Source organism: Saimiri boliviensis, chromosome 1 (genome assembly GCF_048565385.1).
Source record: "Saimiri boliviensis isolate mSaiBol1 chromosome 1, mSaiBol1.pri, whole genome shotgun sequence".
Classification (NCBI taxonomy): domain Eukaryota; kingdom Metazoa; phylum Chordata; class Mammalia; order Primates; family Cebidae; genus Saimiri; species Saimiri boliviensis.
Window position 1 is genome coordinate 6,644,501 of NC_133449.1, and position 20,781 is coordinate 6,665,281.

General features: G+C 48.0%; 1 protein-coding gene across 5 annotated transcripts in view; it reads left to right on the plus strand.

The window, feature by feature from the left end:
* The first annotated feature begins 520 nt into the window (after positions 1-520).
* The window catches only part of RNF144A (ring finger protein 144A), a 127,502-nt gene continuing 107,241 nt past the window's right edge, over positions 521-20,781 (plus strand). For 2 of the 5 annotated variants that reach the window (XM_074393618.1, XM_074393627.1), the window contains exon 1: positions 521-721. The gene's annotated coding sequence lies outside the window, so the exon portion shown is untranslated. Of the gene's footprint in view, positions 722-12,256; positions 15,982-18,174; positions 20,178-20,781 lie in introns of those variants that run through there. The other 3 variants (XM_039480627.2, XM_074393613.1, XM_074393607.1) reach the window with 3 other exon arrangements.

A 20,781-nucleotide genomic window follows, 5' to 3' on the forward strand; every position in this document is an offset into this window, starting at 1 on the left:
CCATCCTTCAAGACAAGCAGGCAGTGGGATGAACAGACTCCCCTTGCGTGGCTCGGCTCAGGAAGGCGCTGGGCTCATCCCACAGCCGCCCCAGCTAGGGTCTGTCTGGGAGGCAGGTGCTGGCTCCGGCAGGGTCTGCGGCCGAGCGGGAAGGGAGCCCAGGGCGCAGCTGCACAGCGCAACGCCGGTTCGCGCCCCGGTTTGCCCCGGTTTACAGCGTTGGGTTGGTTCACCCCTTCTTTCCTAGCTCGCTGATGTGTGTTCCCTCGGTGTGGGAATCAGGGGAGTGTCTTCTGGAGGCCCCTGAAGCAGGCGTGGCGTTTCACATCAGCGTGCCGGGGCTGTCCCCGCAGCCCCGCGTGGTCCCGGGGCCTGGCCTGGGGGCTGCGGGGCGGGGCCGGGCCTCGGGCGGGCGGCAGGGGGCGCTGTGCGGCGCGGCGCGGCGGGGGCGGGGCCGCGGCGGGGCCGGGGGCGGGGCAGGGGCGGGCCCAGCCTCCGTGCGCGCTCGCGCCCCGCCCGCGCCGCCGCCCCTCCCCGCGCGGGCTCTGGGCAGGCGGGAGGCGGCAGGGCGGGCGCTGCCGTGCGGGCCGTGCGGGCTGCGCGGGCGCGGGGAGGCGCGGGCGGCAAACGGCGGGCACCCGGCACCCCGCAGCCGGCACCGGGCGGAGCCGTCGGAGCCGCGCGTCGCGGCCGAGCGGGAGCCCCGGCCGCGCGGGCCCAGGTAAGGTGACGCGCGTCCCCTTTGTGTCGGCGGCGCCCCGGCCGCGGCGCGGGGAGGGAGGGCGGGACGCGGCGCTGCGGGGCCGGCCTCGGGGCTCGGCGATCGCGGCCGCCCTGCCCTGCTGGGTCCTACCGGGGCGCCTGGGTGGCAGCGGGCGAGGGGGGAGCGTCCGGGGCGGGCACCCGCGGACTCTGTGCGGAGGACGCCCGCCCTGCCCCTGCCCCTGCCCCGTTCCCGGCCCCTGCCCCGTTCCCGGCCCCTGCCCCTGCCCCTGCCCCTGCCCCTGCCCCTGCCCCGTTCCTGGCCCCTGCCCCTGCCCTGCCCCTGCCCCGTTCCCGGCCCCTGCCCCTGCCCCTGCCCTGCCCCTGCCCCTGCCCCTGCCCCTGCCCCGTTTCCGGCCCCTGCCCCTGCCCCTGCCCCTGCCCCTGCCCCTGCCCCGTTTCCGGCCCCTGCCCCTGCCCCTGCCCCTGCCCCTGCCCCTGCCCCTGCCCCTGCCCCTGCTCCGATCCCTGCCCTGCCTCTCGCCCCAGTTGCCGGCGCCCCAGCGCGGTGGCCAATTTGGGACCTGGCGCCCCTGCCTGCCCTGCGCGCTCGCGGGTCTGCGCTGTGGCGCGGGATTAGGGCGCCCGGGGCCAGGGTCCCGCGGGGGAGCTGGCGGCTAGGGCTTTCTGGATACGGGGCCTCGCCCGCAGGCCCCGGGGCTGGAGTCTTGGCCCCAGACGAGGTCTGGGAAAGGACGGGCGCCCGGGGCGGCCACCGGCAGGGAAGGTTGGAACCGGCCGAGGAGGACGCCCCCGTACATCCCCTGCGCTCGGGTCCGCGGCCGCCACTGCCCCGGTCCCCGCCGCGAGCCCATTCCCGGGGAATCAGCTGCCGCCCGAGCCCCGGCGTTCCCTGCAGGTCTTACCCACCCCAGCTCCCGGCTGCCGCCCCCTGGTCCCCTGCACCTTGCTTGGCTCCGGGCTGTTTGGTCGCCTCTGTCAGCGTGGAGACTTCCTGGTCCCGGGGTGAAGGGGTGACTTCTTTACCCGAGTGGTCTTCGTAGGCAGGTCTCAGGATGGCCACTCCAAAAGTTCCTTGTCTTTTTTCTAGCGAATCATAATTTTGAAAATCCATTGAACAAATGTCATGTGCTTGCCTCGTGCGGGGTCGAGGCTGGGTAACAGAGGAGTGATACAAGGCCCCAGGGAACTATCCAGTGGGTCCCTGCCGCCCTGCGGTGAGAGGGTTCTGGCTCCTGCACTGAGTGGAGACCTGGAAGAAAGCACTTCCATAGTGGGGCCTGGGAGGTGGAACCGGGACATGCCCCAGTGAATGGGCCTGGGGTTGAGAGCTGAGCCTGGCAGGTGGGATGCATTTGTAAATGAAATGCCAGGAAGAAACTAAGTTGGTATCGATGCCTGTGGAGCTGTGGGAGTTCCCACGAGAGAAGGGAGGGAGTCAGGGTGACTTTGCAAGGGAGGGGGTGTCTGAGTCAAAGCTTGCAGGGGTGGCAGGTCCCAGGTGGCAGGATGGGCCTCTGTCCCGAGAGAGCGGCCCCAGCAAAGGAAGGGGGAGGGACAGGGTATGTGACACGGTGAACTTTCCCAAGGGATTCACCCCAGTAGCTCCAAAGCAGACAACAGCCTTTTTTATTGTATTCTCTTCTCCAGTACTGAGGTTAGGGAACCTCGTTTTTTGCATGTTTCTAGTGCCTGTTACATTTTTGTTTTTATTTTTAAAGCATGCAAAGGAAATGTGACTGGAGAGGTCAGATGAGGATACATGGTGAACTCTTTGATTTCTAGGCCAAGATTTTGGGTTTGACTCTGTGTCAGTGGGAGCCGTTGATGGTTTTGGAGAAGGAGAGTGATCTGAGCCCTGCTTCAGGGTGATTGCCGCGGTGTTAAGTGGAAGAGAAGGCGTGGTGCAGTGTGCCTACTGTGGCCTTCAGAATCAGACCCCCACTGGCTATGGTGTTCCACCTGCATCAGGCATCAAATGTTGTGCATGGATTGAGGACCTCATGAGAAAATGGGTGCAAATATCCCAATTTTAATGGGATGGAAATGGAAATTTTCCAGACCCAGCATAATTTGAGTGTGGCATGAGGCCCCAATTCTAATGTCAGCAGCTGTGGAAGGGGAGCTAATGAAGGGCAAACTCAAATGCACGACGAGGGCACCCCCAGGTCATCTGTGCAGTGAGGATTTGGGAACTCAAAGAGTGTTGTAAAATGTATATATTTTATAAATAGATATCAGTGCCCTGAGCTTGCTAGTTGGTAATCCCGGTATCCAGACTGTTACTAGAGTAAGTCACATCTCCTGGGGATTCAGTGTGGTTTGGAACTTTGAAGGAAGCTCACACTGCTCATCTGAAGTGGCTGAGGTTTAGAGGCAGATGTGCCGCTCTGGCAGGCAGCGGCGGGGCCAGGAGCTACAAGCCACGTTGCCTGCCTCAGAACATTTTCCCTTGTGGTCCAGCATGTGGCCGCACTGCCTGCTTTTGTTCATATTTCTCTGCCGCCCCTGGAAGCCTTTCCCTCTGAGTGTAGAGATGGGTAGAGAGTTCGCCCTTGGAGACTGAGAATCACAGAAGCAGGTGGGCCAGCACTCATCTGCCAGTACGACCGCCTCATCGTAACCATGGGAACCTTGTAGCTTGGAGAGGAGGGATCAGGTAGCCCAGGCCACAGGAAGGGCTGTGGCTGGTCCAGCCCTGGCATCAGCTTTTCTGGTTCTGTCTGCTGTCCTCTTTTCTCACACCTCACTTGCAATGGAGGATGGAGCTGTGCCCACTGCCTGCATGTTGGGTGGTCTGGAACCACTCAAGATGGTATCGAGCCCTCAGGTGCTCCCAGGGCACTCCGCCAAGCAAGGGACCCCTAGCTTCCCAGGATGTGGGATCTCAGAGGCAGCCAAGAGGTAGGGAATGAATGGAATGCTGCTGAAGAAGAGGGACTCTCCCTATTTTCTCTGGGGAATTTCTTAACTTTGAGATCCAAAAATGAAGTTGATGATGCTTTTCTTTTCTTTAAGAAATAATAATTTCCAAGACCAGCCTCCTTTCTCCATTGTTTCTGCATTACTGAAACACATGAATACCCTTTTTTAATGAGATGAAGAAATTAAATGGAAGCCTTCGCTTACATACCTGCTGGGTAGTGGGGCTGAAGAATAAAGCTTTTTACAATTTCCTGACCCAGCTGTTTGGCCGTGAGCCAGCATCTTAACCTCCCTGGATGGCCTCAGTTTTTTGAGGATAAAACTGAGACATTGGTCTAAATGTTTTCTAAGATCCAGACATAAAAATGTACTGTGTGATCACATTTTTTTTTTTTTTTCCAGGAGAATCAATATCGCAGGGCAACTCACCAAGCACAAACATTTGTAAGGGTTTTGTGTGTGTGTGCGTGTGTGTGTGTGTGTGTGTGTGTGTGTGTGTGTTTTTAAGAGAAAATATTTTAACTTTGAGAAGAGTAGCTTTTTTCCCAAGGTGAAATGTTGAGAAATGAGGCTTTGAGGAGGGTGGCTTATTGCTGATAAGAGTCTTCACCTTGCTCTTCTCCACAAATAATCCAAGACCTGAATTTAAAAGTGCTTGCTTTCTGGATGTTCTGTAGAACTGGAAGACAGGCTTTCTCTAAGGAGCAGGCATGTAAGCTGGATGCCATGTTCCAGACAGTAAAGTTCCTTGATGGCACGAAATGTGCCCGCCGGTATTGTATCATGTCAGGTGTGCTTGGCACTGGATGCGGAGGAGGGGGTGGTTAATGCTCACTATGCATGTGCCTGATCATCAGGGCTTTGCTTGGATCGCAGATGCAGTTCTCACACAGCCCTGCAGCACAGACATATGTGGCTGTCCCCAGCTGGCAGAGGAGGAGAGTGAAGCGGAGAGCAGGGATGTTATCCAAGGTCGCACACACATCGTCAATTTTGAAGCCTGACTTTGAACCCAGAGGCCTGCAGATAATGATAGATCCCATGACCTTGAGGAGGCTGCAGTCTAGGGAGCAGAAAGCTCAAACATTAACAGACAGTTTGAACAGTAGGGTCAGGGCAGGGGGGGAGGTCCGGGCAGAGTGCAGTGGGACCCATGGGAGGGCGCCTGGATCAGCCCTGGTGGCAGGGAGTCTGCTGCTCGCTTGGGGCGATGATGCTGGTCTGGGATGGGAGGATGAGTCAGAGTTAGCCAGGCAAATTAGATGGCCAAGGTCACATTTGGGGCCTGGGAACAGTCAGAAACAGCCTGGGATGGACAGGAAACTTAGGACCAGCACATGGGACCGAGCTCCCCAGCTGCCTTACTAACTGGCCTATTTGGGGTGGCTGGTGGTCTCTGAGCTGTCTGGACCCAGATTTCCATGTGTGACGTAGCCGCTTTCATGACTGACGTCTCCTGGAGGGTCGTGTGGGCGCATTTTCATTTTCACTGTTTTGTTTTGGAGCCTCTTTCCCTATTCCCTTGTCTGCTCCTGCAGTTCTACCTACTGGGAGAGTGAGTTCAGGGAAAGATCAGGAAACCACCCATCGCAACCATTGTTCTTGCAGTCAGCCACCTTGCTCTCATGGCTTCTGAGTGAACCAGAGTGGCCTGGGGCCGGCGACTGGGAACCTGCGAACTAGACATGAGCCCAGCGCAGGTGCTGGATGTAGCAGTGCAGGCTCGGGGGGCTTCTGCCTATAGGAGCTATGGGAACAAAGGGGTGGGGTTCCAAGTCCTGAAAGTGTGTGTTGGCAGAGTCTCTTTCTTGATTAAACGGGCTTTTGTGTCTATCCTAGGACTGTGGACTTATCTTACAACTGTGTGTTACTGGGAATACTTTCTAGGTTTCCAGAGAACTGCTTTTCGGGTACTCCTTTGGGCCAGGCGTGTTTATTGCTGGATGTGTGGTGTGGTAAGGCCCTCTGGAGGGTGAGGGAGTGCAGAACGCTGCCAGCGAGACTGCCTCCACTATCCATGCAGATGGCAACCACTTTGTCACAGTGCATCTCGGAATCCAGGGTGTACACCTGGCTGGCGATCTGGTGGGCTACAGGAACCCTCTGTGTACTCTCCGTCCCTGAGCATTCCGCACCTCATCCGTAAGCTTTCCAGCATTCTAGAGTGAACTCTCAGATGTCTGCACCCCCTGCTGGCCCCTGCTGCTGCCTCTCCAGTGAAGGCTGCCCATATCCTCTGAAGGAAAGGGGGCCTACCAGGGAGACAGCAGCCCTTCCCCCATCCCTATTCTGCTTCTGGGTGGTAGGTACTGTTCCCCTTCACAGAAATACTCAGATGTCCGCATTGGGGGACTTTCTCCTCAAGTTCAAACATTCACTGAAATAGACATGTGCTGGAATCAATGCACACATTTTTTTAACTTTCTTTGGCAGCTTGTTAAAGCCTGTAGGTGTCTTAACACTTCTCTATTCAGAGACCTCCAGCAACTCTAGTTGCTTAAGTCACCTCTCAGCCCGTGGTTGAGAGTCCAAGCCTCTTCCTGCCCTGGCTCCGGCCTGTCTTTCCAGGGCTGATCTCAGCAGCTGTTGACTTGTGCTCTGAGATGCTCTCCCACCATCCACGTGCCAGCTTCCTAGTCATCCTCAAAGTCTCATCGCAACTGCTGCCTTTCTTTCTAGCTGTCAAATTACCTATGTGGGTGACTGTGGAGATGCTCTCCTCTGACACTGGCATTAGATCGAGCCACATGGAGCAAAAGGGGACAGAGTTAAAGCCCCAGGGCCCAGCGAGGTCCTGCAGGCCCAGGTGCCTGTGTTCTCTCTCCTCTTCCCAGGCAGATATGTTTTCCCCACCAGGTGCTTCCATAGCAACTTTTTTTTTCAGAACCTATAGTTGCATTTAAAACTGTCTAAACTAATTTTAGTGACTTATGTAACCGTCTTCATTTCCTCCGCTAAATTATAAGCTCGCACAGGTAGCAAGTTACTCATCGTTACATTCTCTCAGTGCCTATCGTGCTCTTTCTGAATGGATCTTTGTTAAGTGATCGACTACAAGAGAGAGAAACCTGGTTTAAGAGGGAAGCCTGCAACAGATGATGAATGAAGAAATAGAATTAGAGTTTAAATTCCATACTCCGCCATGATCTGAGCAAATCAGGTTCTCTCTTTAGATCAGGTCATGGAACAGTACGTCGCAGGATTGTGAGAGGTTGGGTGGGAATATTTGCTTGGGTTTAAGAGTGAGGGTAGCAGAATGTAGCCCAGTGGCCTGGAATGCAGAGAGAGAATCGTGGGTGCTGTGGTTGTGCAGACAACACGTATGTGAGATCCAGTGCAACAGCTGGCGAGCCTTCCATGGCCGTGTCGCTGGGGATGCTGGGGCCCGAGGCCCCCCGTGATGCACGGGAAGTGTGTGACATGGCCCTTGCCTGTGACATTCCTCTTCCAGCAAAGGGAGATGCGTAACGCAGGACAGGTAGGACCAAGCGCCAGAATGTGCTCATCTGAGTGTGTGTCCTGTGAGTCTGGTGAGGAGGCGATTGTGGAAACTGGAGTGAGCATCGGTGAGCTTTGGAGAGCTGGGGTGATTAGTGAAGGGGGGCACTCTGAGCTGGCACAGAGAGGGGCAAAGACGCAGGTGGGGCAGGGTTTGCTCTGGAGGATGTTGAGGACACAGGGCTGTAGAGGAGGGCCTCCATCTCCCTTCTGAGCGCGGGACTCTCACGAAAGGCTGGCATGCTATCGCTAGTGCCTTGGAAGAGCTTGCCAGGTAGGGCCGAAGGGCCAGCAATGCATGTGGTTCCTCCCATATGGGAGTTGAACTGCAGCTGCGAAGCGTGCTGTGCTGCGAGGAGCCATTCTTCAGGTTTGCTGTGTTCTCTGTTTCTGAGGCGCCCGTTTTCTGTACCTTCCGTGCCCTTGGTCTGTGGTGCCCGTTGTGCTCTCACAAGCATGATGCAGGCGGCGTGCTCCGAGGGAGCCTTTGTTTTGGTAAGGGTGCGGGCTTGCAGAGACCTTGGGCTGGCTCTTTGTTCTGTGATGGCTGGAGAACGTCGGGAAGCACTTGGGTCCGCCTGTGAGTTTTCTGGCAGCCCTAATTGCCGCGTGGCGCATGTTGGTAGATATGCACTGGAGCATTGTAGTCTAGGGCAGCGGCATCCAGAGAGCTTCCAGGAGACTTTCTGAGTTGGCACCTTAGATCTGAACTCTCTTGACTAAAACGTGTGCATTTCCTCCTAATCACTTGGCAGGAGGAGGGTTGTAATCCCTAGTGTGGACGGGATAGGGCTGGATCTGTGCTCACAGATCTCACTCACAGATCACAGTTCTTCTCTCTTCTTCTTGTCTCTATGAAGCACCAGCCAAGACCCTGAAAATGGAGCCAGTCTGGTCGTTGGTGGCCAGCAGAGCAGTGGATAGGACCAGGTGTACGAGGAAAGAGGAAAAACAATCTCTGTATTTAATCTATTGTGAGACCCTAAGAAACTGCCCGTGTTTCAGCTTCTACCTCCTCGTCCCTCCCCACTTGCTCTCCTTTCTTTCCCCTTGTCGTCACGTGCAGGGGTGAAAGTGGCCAGATACGAGAATAGGATTTCCCATTTATCCAAAAACAAGCAGGCAGAAACTTCAGAATCTGATGTGGACAAGCTGCAGGGAAAGGGCAGGTTCAAGGCCTAGAATCAAGATAGATGATTCTCTGTCATAGCTGCCTACATCTGTATGTGGCTGTCTTCTCTCTCTGTCTCTGTGCTGGGGGTGCGTCTCTTCCCATAAGGCTATCAGTCATGTTGGATTAGGGCCAACTCTGTGGATCTCATCTTTGGTTGATTGCATCTGCAAAGACCCTAAGAAGGTCACATTCATAAGCATCAGGGGATAGGAGTTCAGTATATCCTTTGGGGGAGACATGACTCAACGTATACGCACACGCACACATAGACACACATACACATACACGTGCATACATACATACAACACATGTATATGTACCAGTAGCAGGAACGATGTGTGTTTGTAATTGGATATGTCACCATATGTTTGGCCAGCCACATAGCACTTACTAACAAGGACTTAAACAGCTTTCCGTTTCCCTGATAGCAAGGCACTGAAGGTAGGCGCTTCCAGGTGCTGGTGCAGCTGCTTAGGGTGTTACGAAGGGTCCAGATTCTCTCTTATTTCTGCTCTGCCATCCTTAGCACGTTTTCCTTTGCCCCATGGTGCAAAAGTGCTGGCCATAGCTGTGGCACACCCGTGTTTAAGGCAGTGAGAGAGGTGGGGAGCTGATGTCAGCTGCATCTGCCCCTTTTTGTCAGAAAGTGACAAGCTTTCCCAAAGGCCCGGCAGCCGACTCCTCAGGGCCCAGTGCTAGAGCTGGGCTGCATGGCCAGCTCCTGGAGAAAGGGAAGGAGAGAAAATAAGGGTCTTCCTGGGAGGCGGTCCTGGAGGACTGGATAGTATAACGCATGTGAGATCCTGCCCCATGCAGGGGTTGGCCATGCTACGCCTTGGTAAACTGCCTTTTCCTCTCTTACCTGCTCTTCCCGGCAAAACAGGAGCCATATGGATGAGGCCGAGAGCCATGTGCATGCAGCTTCAAGGATACAGGTGTGGTGTAAGAATACCTGTGCATTCATCAGTAGGCTCGGTGCAGGTGCAGTATGGGCTGGGAATCCCAGTCCTGTCCTGGTCATCGTGTACACCTCTAGCACTCAGCACACAGGCTTCTCATAGGTGGCGCTCAATACATATTTGTTGAATCGGCATCTTTTCCCTCCAGAGACATTTGAGTCCAGAAACAACCACATGCATTCACTATGATATTCATGAATGTCTTACTCTTCATTTCTGTTGTTGTTGTTATTTATTTACTTTTGTTCTTTTATCCATCGTTTGGCAAAAACTGCTTGGTACTTGGGATTCAGAGACACACTGGGATTGTATGGTGAAGTTGAGGGCTTGCAGAGAGGAAGGGATGGAGAGGGGGTACCTTTTCTGGAATAAAGGGGAGTTTACCATTCTGGAGTCCACGTGGCAGGGATTCATCACTTACACCTGCGGCATTTGATTGAGTCCAGTTTCACTCTAGTAAAAACAACCAGCCAGAACACATAGGAAGCCCTGTCGGTACAGCGAGATTGCGTGCTCTTCCCTTCTGTGTGTGAAATAGCACAGGATTGGAGGTGCAGGGTTTTTCATATGCTGAATAAATATTTGTGTAGCCTCTGCTCTAGGCCAGGTACTGTGCCGTCAACTGGAAAAACCTGAGTAAGACTCAGAAGGACGTGTGTGCAGCTCCTCCTGAAAGGAATGCACAGTTTCTGCCTGCAGATTGGCCAAGGGAAGCCTTTCTTATCCGTTAATACTTTAATCACTCCTGGGGCTCTCTCCCTCTGGCCTGCAGCTCTGCTTCCTTGACAGTGACCTTGTTTTTTTTTTGTTTGTTTGTTTTTTTTCTGTCCCTGGCCACATGCGGTGCATCCAGCCTTTCCTCTTGAGGACCAGCTTGACTGTGCCTGCCTAGGCGAGTGATCAGGGCCTTGAGCTGTATCCTGCTGGCCTGGCAGATAAGGGCTGCTTTCTGGAGGCAGGCAGAATTTCTTCCTTGTGGAGCAGGAAAAACAGAATGCAGACAGGCAGAGGCGAAGCGAGGCTCTGGAGCCGGGCTGAACTGTGTGGTAGCCTCTGGCCCTGCGGGGCCCCGGAGCCCTTAAACTCTGGCAAGTCCTGATTGAGCTGTGTCGTCAGTGGGTTTTGAGTGTGAAAAATAGAACGTAAAGTACCCAGTCATAATCGTTGATGGATTACATGTTGAGATGATTCAATTTTGGCTATATTGGGTCAAATAAAATATATTACTAAAACTAATTTCCCATGCTTTTAAATAAAATGTGGCTACCAGAAAATTTAAAATGATGCCTGTGGCTTTCGTCAGACCGAAATGGTGCTGACCTGGAGGGCCTTGGAGAAGTGTGTCTCTTTCCAGGGTTCCAGCCTTTGGGCCAGCTCTTCTAGAGAGCTTACGGGCCCTGGAGTCTGGGGTCCCAGCATGGACAAGGCCCCTTACCTGCATCTGGGGGCCTGGTTTGTGCCATTTCACTGTCACCAGGCATGCCCTACATGCCTTGAGTTTAGTTGTGGACGCTTCAGACTCTTGCCCCGCTTGGCCAATTTGGAGATGACCCTCTCTGTAGTCTGTATTATTCAGACTCAACTGCCCAACCAACTCAACTCTGTCATCCTCAATTCAGATTCCAACATATTGGGGCCTTTTTAAAAAAATGTATAAAATGGAGAGTTTGGATCAGATGAATTTAACATTTTTCCTTAAAAAAACTACTGTCAAAATCCACCCGAATACCCATCATCTTTGCGTGAAGTTCATTGCCACAGGCCCCCTTCATTTCTCCACTGGTTCCACCACCTGCCAGTGTGATTTTCACCGACATCATCCTGGCCTTCAGTGGTCAGGGCAAATGGCACCCAATGGATCTTGCACATATATTTGATTCCCAGTGAAGACTGGTTGAGAGAAACCTCTCCCATACCTGTCTCTTCTCTGCACATCCTACCTCTGCTCCCCAGACCAAGCCCGCATGTCTAGAATACTAAGTGTGCTCCCAAGGCCACCGGCTCCTCGCCTGGGTACGGCTCTTCTCCGCTGGCTTCTGCATGCCCTGGCCGTCGTGCTTCTCCCTTCCTTCCTGGCAACCACGCATTCCTCATGTGAGCCCTTGCCTTCAGAGTCACTCCAGATTTTTTCCTGCATCTTTGAAACCCGTGGCTTTCCCTGGCCTTTTCTCCATGGCTGGCTCCAAGGCCTCCTATCACCTGATGCCCTCTGTGGTCCCTGGTTTCCCCGTGGACTTCCTCCTCACCTGCTTTTTCCTGAATCCTCTCCTGCCCCGGTGTCTCCTACTGTGGCACCCTGCCTTTGGTGATGGTCAGAAACTGGCCCATCCTCTTCCTGCCACTTCTGGGGGTTCCGCGTGGCCCCTTCAGGCCTCATCAGTTCCCTGAGCAGCGCTGGCATTTCGGGGGTGACAAGGAATGAAGTCAGCCTCCTGTTGCTCCCTAGGCACCGCAGACTTAGTGCCGAGGGCCTATGAGATTTGCCCAATGAAATATTTTTAAAAATCGGAAACAATTATTAGCTCTAGAGTAATAAAAAAAAACAATTGTGGTTAACACATATGACATGTTATATCAGCAAAATTTAACTGTCATTGAGTTGACTGAAACTCCATGCATAGTTACATTGGAATTGTATTTAACCTGATGTGAGGGTACTTTTCAATTTTTGACACAGAGAGAGATGAGACCTGTGGAAGTCACATGTCCCCGAGTTAAATACTGCCCTTGCCTCCATAGCTTATCTCTTCCCAACTCTCCCTGATGGTGGAGTTGAGACTCCGAGTTTGACATTTTATCTGTCGCACTTTCATAGGTTGAATGTACAGCGAGCTTGGCTCCTGGAGCTAAGCCGTGCGTGTTACTCATTTTGAATTTCCAGCACAGGACGTGGCATGCTGAACTTCAGACTGTGAAACTTTTCACTGAACTCAAGACTTTTTTTTTTTTTTTTTTTTTTTTTTTAAGTGGGACATTCGGATCCTGCCTGAAGGTCTGGGTTTTCTTTTTACTGAAGCAGCACAATATGGTGGTTTTCAAAACCACGCATGTCTATAAACTGACCCCAAATGGCAAAAACCCTTAGCTGAGATGCTAATAAAAATAATTACTGGGAAGCTCATACAATCATAGTCTGGAAGACTTTAGTTTAAATTACATTTGAATATTTCCTGGTATTGACTTATATATGTTATCGACACCTACTATTTATGTAGAAATCAATTTAGCTACAATATAACTACCATTATGTGCTCATAAACAGCTTTGGAGATAGGATAAAGTTTTTCTTGTTAAGCATGGAACCGTTTTTTTTTTTTTTGAAAACATTTTTCTAAGAGAAAGTAGCTAAAAAGGGCATTTTTCTAGTATGATGAAGTGGGGCCTGCTGCAGGAAGGAAATAAATATAAATCATGTTGGCTCAGCAGAAAGAATGAATTTCTAGGCCTAAACTGGGTGAAAGGATGGCTTAAGGAAAAATGCATTATTTTTCTTTGCAATGGCGTGATTACTTTAGACAGTTGCACTTTGGGGAATCCAGCTCAAAGAAATGATACTAAATGTGGAGAAAAATAAATGCTTGATGCACAAATGTATTTCTTCATGGTTTTTAAAGAATAATAGCCCCAAATGGAAAACATCTAAATATGGCTAAGTGAATACCATGCTCTAATTAGATAAGATTTTTAGAGATAGCGGGCATGGGAAATGTTTATAATAGATTATTGTTGAAAACAATTTTGAGACAGACTTGTACAGTTTGATGTACAAACATGAAAAATGTGCTGAGGAAAGGAATCGGAGCTCATAAGGATTGTGACATTTTCTCTAGTTTTAATTTTTCAATTATGGTTTTATTTCATTTTTTACTGCAGTAAATTATTTTAGTTTTGTAAAAAATTTATAGATCTGTCACCCCCTCAATATACACGTACAAATTTCATTACTTCATATACCACAAATACACACACACCCCACACATACACACATATGTTTTTATATGTATACACGTATACACACACACACACACACACACACACACACACACACGTACGTCATTTAATTTTTTGAGATAGGATCTTGCTGTTGTTTGGCTGGGGTGCAGTCGTACAATCTCAACTCACTACAGCTTCAATCTCTGGGACTCAAGCAGTCCTCCTACGTCAGCCTCCTGAATAGCTGGGACCACAGGTGTGTGCCACCACATCCAGCTAATTTTTGTATATTTTTAAAAATAGAGATGGGGATTTGTCATGTTGCCCAGGCTGGTCTCGAACTCTTGATGTCAAGCAATCCTCCCACCTTGGCCTCCCAAAGTGCTCAGATGACAGGTATGAGCAACTCTGCCTGTCTAATTATATATATTTCAGCCAATAAATCTACCTTATATCTTCAGTGGACATTTTGCTGCTGTGGGGTTGAAGTGAAACAAGGGAGGAACCGTCCTGTTATTCATAATTTGAACAAAGCCATGCAAGCTTCCACGTTGCCCCAGAAGGGCTGCCCTCCCAGGCTGACCTGATCCCATCCCCTGCAGGTGTGGCTGAGTACCGTTCATGTCAGAACTGGGACAGCATGCCTTGCAGAGTCCAGAAGCATCTCCTAGTGCAGCGGCTGTGGTCAGTGCTTGAGCAGAGAAGGCAAGACTATGGGGATAGAGACAGGATCCTCCTCAAGACTTCAGGCCCTAACCTCTCTGTAAACGTTCCTGTTTTATTCACCTCTAAAGTGAAAATAGTACTAGGGTTACTTCTTTTGTGGGGATCCCCTGGGGATTAAAGAAATCATGCCTACGAAACGTTGAAGGAAAACCACGAAGGCCTATCCAAAATGCACATCCACAAATCACCCTTGGAATTCCACAGGTCAGAAGCTGGGTTTTGGGAATGGGGAGGATCAGGCCTTGCTGAGCCACCCTTTCCTCACTGTGGAAAACTTCATTGGCTTAATAAAAGACCATCCTCTGGTCCACAAAAACGGAAAGTGTTTGAGCCATTTGTTTTTTTCCCCCTAGTTTTCAGGTAAAGTTAACCTAGATGAAATAATGCCATATTTCCATATTTTTTTGAATTATTTGTTTTGGTGGTTATTTTGTTTTAAATTTTTATGGTGAAAATGCCAGAGGCTCTTGTATTATTTAGAAGTATGCAGTTTAATCTCCAGATATTTGGAGACTTTTAATCTATCTTTCTCTTAGTGATTTCTAGTTTAATTCCATTGTGATATGAGGGCATACTTTATGTGATTTTTATTTTTTCCTTTGTTTGTTTTTACATTTAAGGTGTGTTTTGTGGCCTGGAATGTTTCCTTTGAACTAAAGGAATGTGTATTCTGCTGTTGTTGGTTGGAATATGCTTTATCAAGTAGATCAAGTTGATTGTTAGTGCTATGCAGTTCAACTATGTTCTTATTGATTTTCTGCCTGCTGAATTTGTCCATTTCTGATAAAGGGGTGTTAACATCTACAACTGTTAGTAGGGGATTTGTCTGTTTCTACCTGCAGTTCTGTGGGTTTGCTCTGTTGTGGGGTATTATATAGTTAGCATTGTTATGTCTTGGAGATTTGATCCCTTAATTATTTTGTGATGGCCCTCTTTGTTGTGATGATTTTTCTTGCTTTGAATTCTGCTTTGTCTGAAATTAACATAGCTAGTCCAGCTTTATTTTGATAAGTGTTAGCATGGTATATCTTTCTCCATTCCTTTACTTTTAACCTGAATCTTCCCATTTGAAGTGGGTTTCCTGTGGCCAACACAACATGTAGTTGATGCTTGCTATTTTACCCACCCTGAATATCTGTACCTTTTAACTGGTGTATTTAGACCATTCACAATTACACACCCATTTAAAATAGAAAATACTGTGTATTACTATTTGAAGATTTTTTTTCTTAGCATATTAAGGTACCTTATTCCTTTACAAAATTACACAGTCAAAGGAATTGCTTTGTAAGCTCTTTAAAATTGGTATGTGTTTTATCTCACCATTCTAAATAAACTATTTTTTCCTGTGGTAATGCCTCTACTATAACAAGCTCCTTATTTTGTGCCTACTTTGGTATCCGGTCGGGTAAATCAATTGGTTCTTTGTGAGCAGTTTAAGCCTAAGACTCAGCTTCATTTTTATGGGTGATATCTTAGAATCAGGAATGATGGTAGAATTAGCCACATGTCTTTTATCACAGTAAGAGGATTTTAAACAATACTCTTTAATTAATTGATAACCAATGAGCCAACGAGTTTGTTCCATAGCTATAATTTGACAAATGCCTCCACTGCTGAAGAGTGTGTTTCATTTTCTCCCAGAGAAGACAAGTGCAAAATAACTCACTGCAGGGCAACTCTGAAGGGATCCCTGTGTTTCCCAGCGTACAGACTATTAGTATACGATGCATGCAAACAGAGAGGCGCTTTATCAAAGCGGGACAAGACGTCTATTCACAGTAAAGTCAAACAAACCACACATGTGAAAACCTCCACTTACAGTGGCTGCTTAAGCTTAACTGCACAGAGCTATACTGCTTTTTGAAATACTAACTTGCAAGTTCAGCAGCAGCAAAAAAAGAAAAGAAAAAAAAAAAAACCTGACAACAACAAAAACAACAACAACAAAAAACAGTCCTAACTTGGAAATTGAATGACTGGAAGAGAAGTAGAGGGATTCCTTTGGGACCCCTCTGTGTACGTGTGTGTAAGGAATTGTAGGTAAGTTGCAGGGTCTCTCATGAGCAGTATTTTGCTGTGATAACCAGTGGGCACAGAGTCTAAAACATTCATTAGGTATAAGAGAGAGAAAGAATATGGGGAAGGAAGAGCCTCCACTAACTTGGATTTCTATGTGGATTTCAGAGCCGACCTTACTCTAAAGATTTGCTTCAGGGAGCCTGCAATGCAAAGAAATGCTGTCTTTTTGTGGGATTTTAATTTAGAGCTTGCAATTTGTTATACATATGAGATACAATCCTTGGTGAGGCAAAATAAAAATAATTGTTTTTTCTCAGGTGTGTAGTATCTCACGGGTACTGTAACAAAAGTCTTTAGCCTCTAAAAATTTAAAGTTATAAATGCAGGGAGCAAAAAAAAACTTTGAAAGAATATAACGGAGCATAAAATTTCCTTTATTTGAAAGCAATTGTCTACATTTTAAAATTTTCATTTTTCTGGAAAAATTATATTTTGAGTATATAACTTAAACATATATTCACAAATGGGATCATAGTGTATAAATATTTTTGTACTGTGCCTTTTTATTTGCTGATGTATCTTAGACATCTTTTCATGGCAAGACATGCAGGTTCAGCTTATGCTTCACTCCTATAGCTGTATTATTTATTCAGCTTCTCTTCTATTGATGGGTATGTAAGTAGATTTTCAGTTTTTACTATCGTGAAGAATGCTTCTAGAGTTTTTTGTTTTGTTTTGTTTTGTTATACACATCAAATTTGTTTTTGCCAATGTATCTCTAGAGTAAATACTTAGGGCAGTACATGTGTGTCAGAGTTATGTGTGTTTTATATTTTGATCTGTTTCTAAGTCATTTTCCAAAGTGACATCTATCCTTATACTGCTAAAAAATGAATGAAAATTCCTCTTTCATCACATTCAACAGTATTGGGGCTTTATTCAACAGTATCAAGATTTTTAATCATTGCTGATTTTACAAGTGAAATATGGTATCTTTTTACTTCACGTCTTTAGGAGTAAGTTTCAGTGTCTTTTCAAATGTTTATCAGTCACTGCTACATTTCTTTCTGTTAACCTATTCACATTCTTTACCTGCTTTTCTATTGTGGTGTTTCCTATTGATATTTTTCTTAATAAATTAGAAGTATCAATTTTTCATTTCATGAAAACAGAGGAATTATTCCCAGTTTTGTTATTTACTTTTTACTTATGTTATTTTTTTCCAAATAGAAATAAAATTTTTATGTAGTTAGAACTTTATGACTTCCTTATTTTCAAAGTTTGCTTTAAAGGCCTTTCTCTGTGCTGGGTTATACATATTTTAGTTATTTTTTTTCCTCTGGTAAAATCGTAGTTTTACTTTCAGCATTATTAGGAAACCAGCCTAATCTTTATTCCCAGCCTATTTTCTCCCCACCTATAGCATCTGAAAACTGTTTAGTGAATGACCCATCTCTATTATTCTGCGATACTACCTAGAAGGATTTGACGATATCTGCATAGAAGACTCTGTGGAGTCCTGGATAAGAGCAGGTGCTCTGCAGCTGGACGTGGGTTGCTACTGACTAGCTATTTGATCTGGAATAGGATTTTAACCTGTTTCCTCTTATGTAAAATGCAGCTCGTTTTCAGTAGCTGTACTTTTGCCAATATTGTGCTTATCACAGCCAAGTTCAGTGACTATCACAAGGTCAAGGTGGAGTTGATTCCTTCTGTGCTTCTGATTGCCAACTAGGCCATTGTACCCTCTTCCTCCTGAAAAATCCCCTGCTCCCTTGAGACATGTGCCATCCGAGTTTACCATCCCTTTTCCTTCTTCTTTGAGCCTTCTACAGATACTCTCTCCTCTTGTCCTCCTCCTCATTCATAGACAAGTTTAGCAACTAATTCACCGTCTTCTTCTTCCTTCCTGTCACTACTCTAGCCATTTCAGCATCTGCATAGCAGGCCATTCCAAAACCAGATCCCTCACTTTCTTCCTTGGCCTCCTCCTCCTCCTTTTGGTCACCCTCTTCGGTCCTACATTAACTACCCATTCCTGCAGTAACATACAGTTCTTCTAAAATCTGGACATGCAGCGTCTCATTCTGAGGACGCCGCCCTCTCAGCGCAGCTCCCCTGTGACTCCTTCCACGCTGGTCAGTCTTCATCCCTGAGCAGCATCCCTGTGTCTGGACATCCGAGAGCCCTGCGGCTCCATCCTCAGGCCTCTTCTGCTGTCTTTCCCTTCTGCGTCCCTACCCACGTGAGCTCATTTAGCCTCCAGCATTAATGTTAACAGCATGTAGCTGGCTTCTCACTTTGTGTCCCCAGACCACCCCCATGAGCCCATGCTTGTTCTTGGCATGGCAATCTGCACACCTACCCTAGGGCTTCTGAGGGACACCAGTGTCATGGATGATGTCACTCACATGACCATTCAGGACAAAAGTCTGGAAGCACCTTTGACTTCATTCTTTCCCTCCTTGCTTCCCTATCTCCCTTCCTTTCTCCCATCAAATGCTTTGGGAGGTACCTTCAGAATCTGTCGGATTTCTACTTGTCACTGCTTTTCACTCTTCCTTTAGGCTGAGCCACCTAAGGGAATGCTTCTCTTAGGAACCGGGGCGGCTTGGCCTAGGGGATCAGTGAAAGCAGGGAGAGCTTCACTCTCACTGCTTGTGTGGGACAGTGGACATGTTTTTGGAGCATATTCTTCTCCGTATGTTCTCACGCCCTGCATGCTCATTTCATGCAGGAGTCACTTAAAATATTGCATCTTTAGAGAGGCCTTAAAGACTAAGGAAATGGCACCTCTTTTCTTTACCTGGTTGTATTTTATTGTAGCTCTTATCACTAACTGATGGCATGTATATATATATACACACACACACACATATATAGATGCCTATGTGTACATGTGTGCATAGATAGATGCGTATATACACATGCTCGTGTGTGCATATAGATAAATTCTCAGACTGCAAGGGTCTAAAAGTTTTCAGTGGTTGTCACTGTTTTTCTCATAAGCCTTTTTATTGTAGTGATTTCAGCTGCTGCTATTTTGGTGCCTTTATTTAACAAGGAGTCATCTTATATAATCTTAAAAAGTCACCAACAGGATCCTTTTCTATATTGATATACACATACTTGGTGAAAGAAAGAAATGAATAAAATAATTTCTTTAATGTGTCTTTTTGCATCAGGTTGACTTTCTCAGGTTATTCTGAACCATTGAGTCTTTTGTTTGTAATTTGAAGTAGCATCTGTGTTTCTAGAAAGGTGTAAATTAATTACTTGTATTGAAATTACCAGAGAACCACACTGCTAGGAATGAGAAGCCCTATCGTATCCTTTAGGATATCAGATTTTCTCCGAGTGACACACAATTGTGTGTGTGTGTGTCACTGAGGGCCAGGTGTGGTCTTATAGGTTCCTACATTGTCTGAGCTCCTTGAGAGCAGGGACCACGCCTTCTTCACCTTGTTATCACTTCCACTGGGTGACTCAGCACACTGTCGGGGTGCATGAACATCTACTACACATGTTTCTGCTAAAACCCAACACGTGCACTCCTGGTGTTCTGCAAAACCAGGTACTAAAAATATGAGACCTTTATGAGAAACATAAGGACAGGGACTGACCACTCAATACCTGTGTGGCTTTGTAACCGGAGTAGTACGAAGAACAATTCTTGATTTCTAGGTACCCATGCAGCCTGGCTGGAGGCTGTGTGTTACAAATACGGATGACAAATGACCAAGTGAAATGCTGTGGCACTTCATTAGCGCCCATTTGCCGGTGCTAGGAAAATGCAGATCCAAGTCAGTTGTGTGACCATGGGCTGCTGTCCAAGTGGGGACAGGAGGCTTTGCAACCTACCAACAGCCCGGGAGTCATACTGGGCTCCTAGCACACCCCTCTGGGCAGAGGGCTCTGTGGCCAGGCTCTCTTTATAAATCTTTTTATAATGGAGCTGGAAAAGGCTTCGTTTGTCAGTGCACCAGCTGAGCAGAGAGTTTTCTTCCTGCTGGAGGTTGTAATTCTGTTTACAGGCTTTTCTTACCTGGAGAAAATGGCAGAAGCTGTAGTAAAAAAGACTATATTGTCTTTTGTTTGAAGCCTCAGAATTTATTGCCAGATAAAGGCAGAGAATGGATTTGCAACCACGTGGATTCCATTTTCTGGAATGCATATCTTGATGCTGCTCAGGACTGAGGAGGAACAGCTTTCTGGAGGTGAGAGGCTTGCTCTGTGCAGGGCGAGGTGATGATTGATTGGAGGCTGTGTCAGGGCTCTTGGCTGGGGAGATGTTAGCATTAAAGGCTTTAGCTCGAGCAGCCTGATTTTGAGTGTTGCAAGAAAATTAGCATCCCTAGGCTACATGTGGGCAATGCTCCTTATTTTAGTAAAGGTGCAGTAACGAGGGAGTATCTGCCAAAAAGATATGTGGGCCTGTCCACCAGCCTGTGTCTTCTGTCTGGTCAGATGGAAACACTGCTCCTCTGATTCTCTCCTTTGAGAAAACCAGGACGGCCCTGCGGAGGCAGAGTGGGAGAGAGAGTTGCAGCTGAATTTTTTCTTTGCTTCCTAAACAGAAATGCCTAAAATCAAGAAGAGTTTACATGTAGTGTTGCAGTCCCGATGAATGAAAGCTATACTGAGAAAAGAGAACATTTGGGAAATTCTGAAGTAATCTTGCCATCATCTTTTAAAATTTTTTCCCCTTGGCATGTTTCTTTCTTTTTAAATAATAGTTTTATTAAAATACAATTCACACAGTGTAAAAGTCATCATTCTGAAGTACGCCATTCTGTGGTTTTCAGTATAGTCACAGAGTTT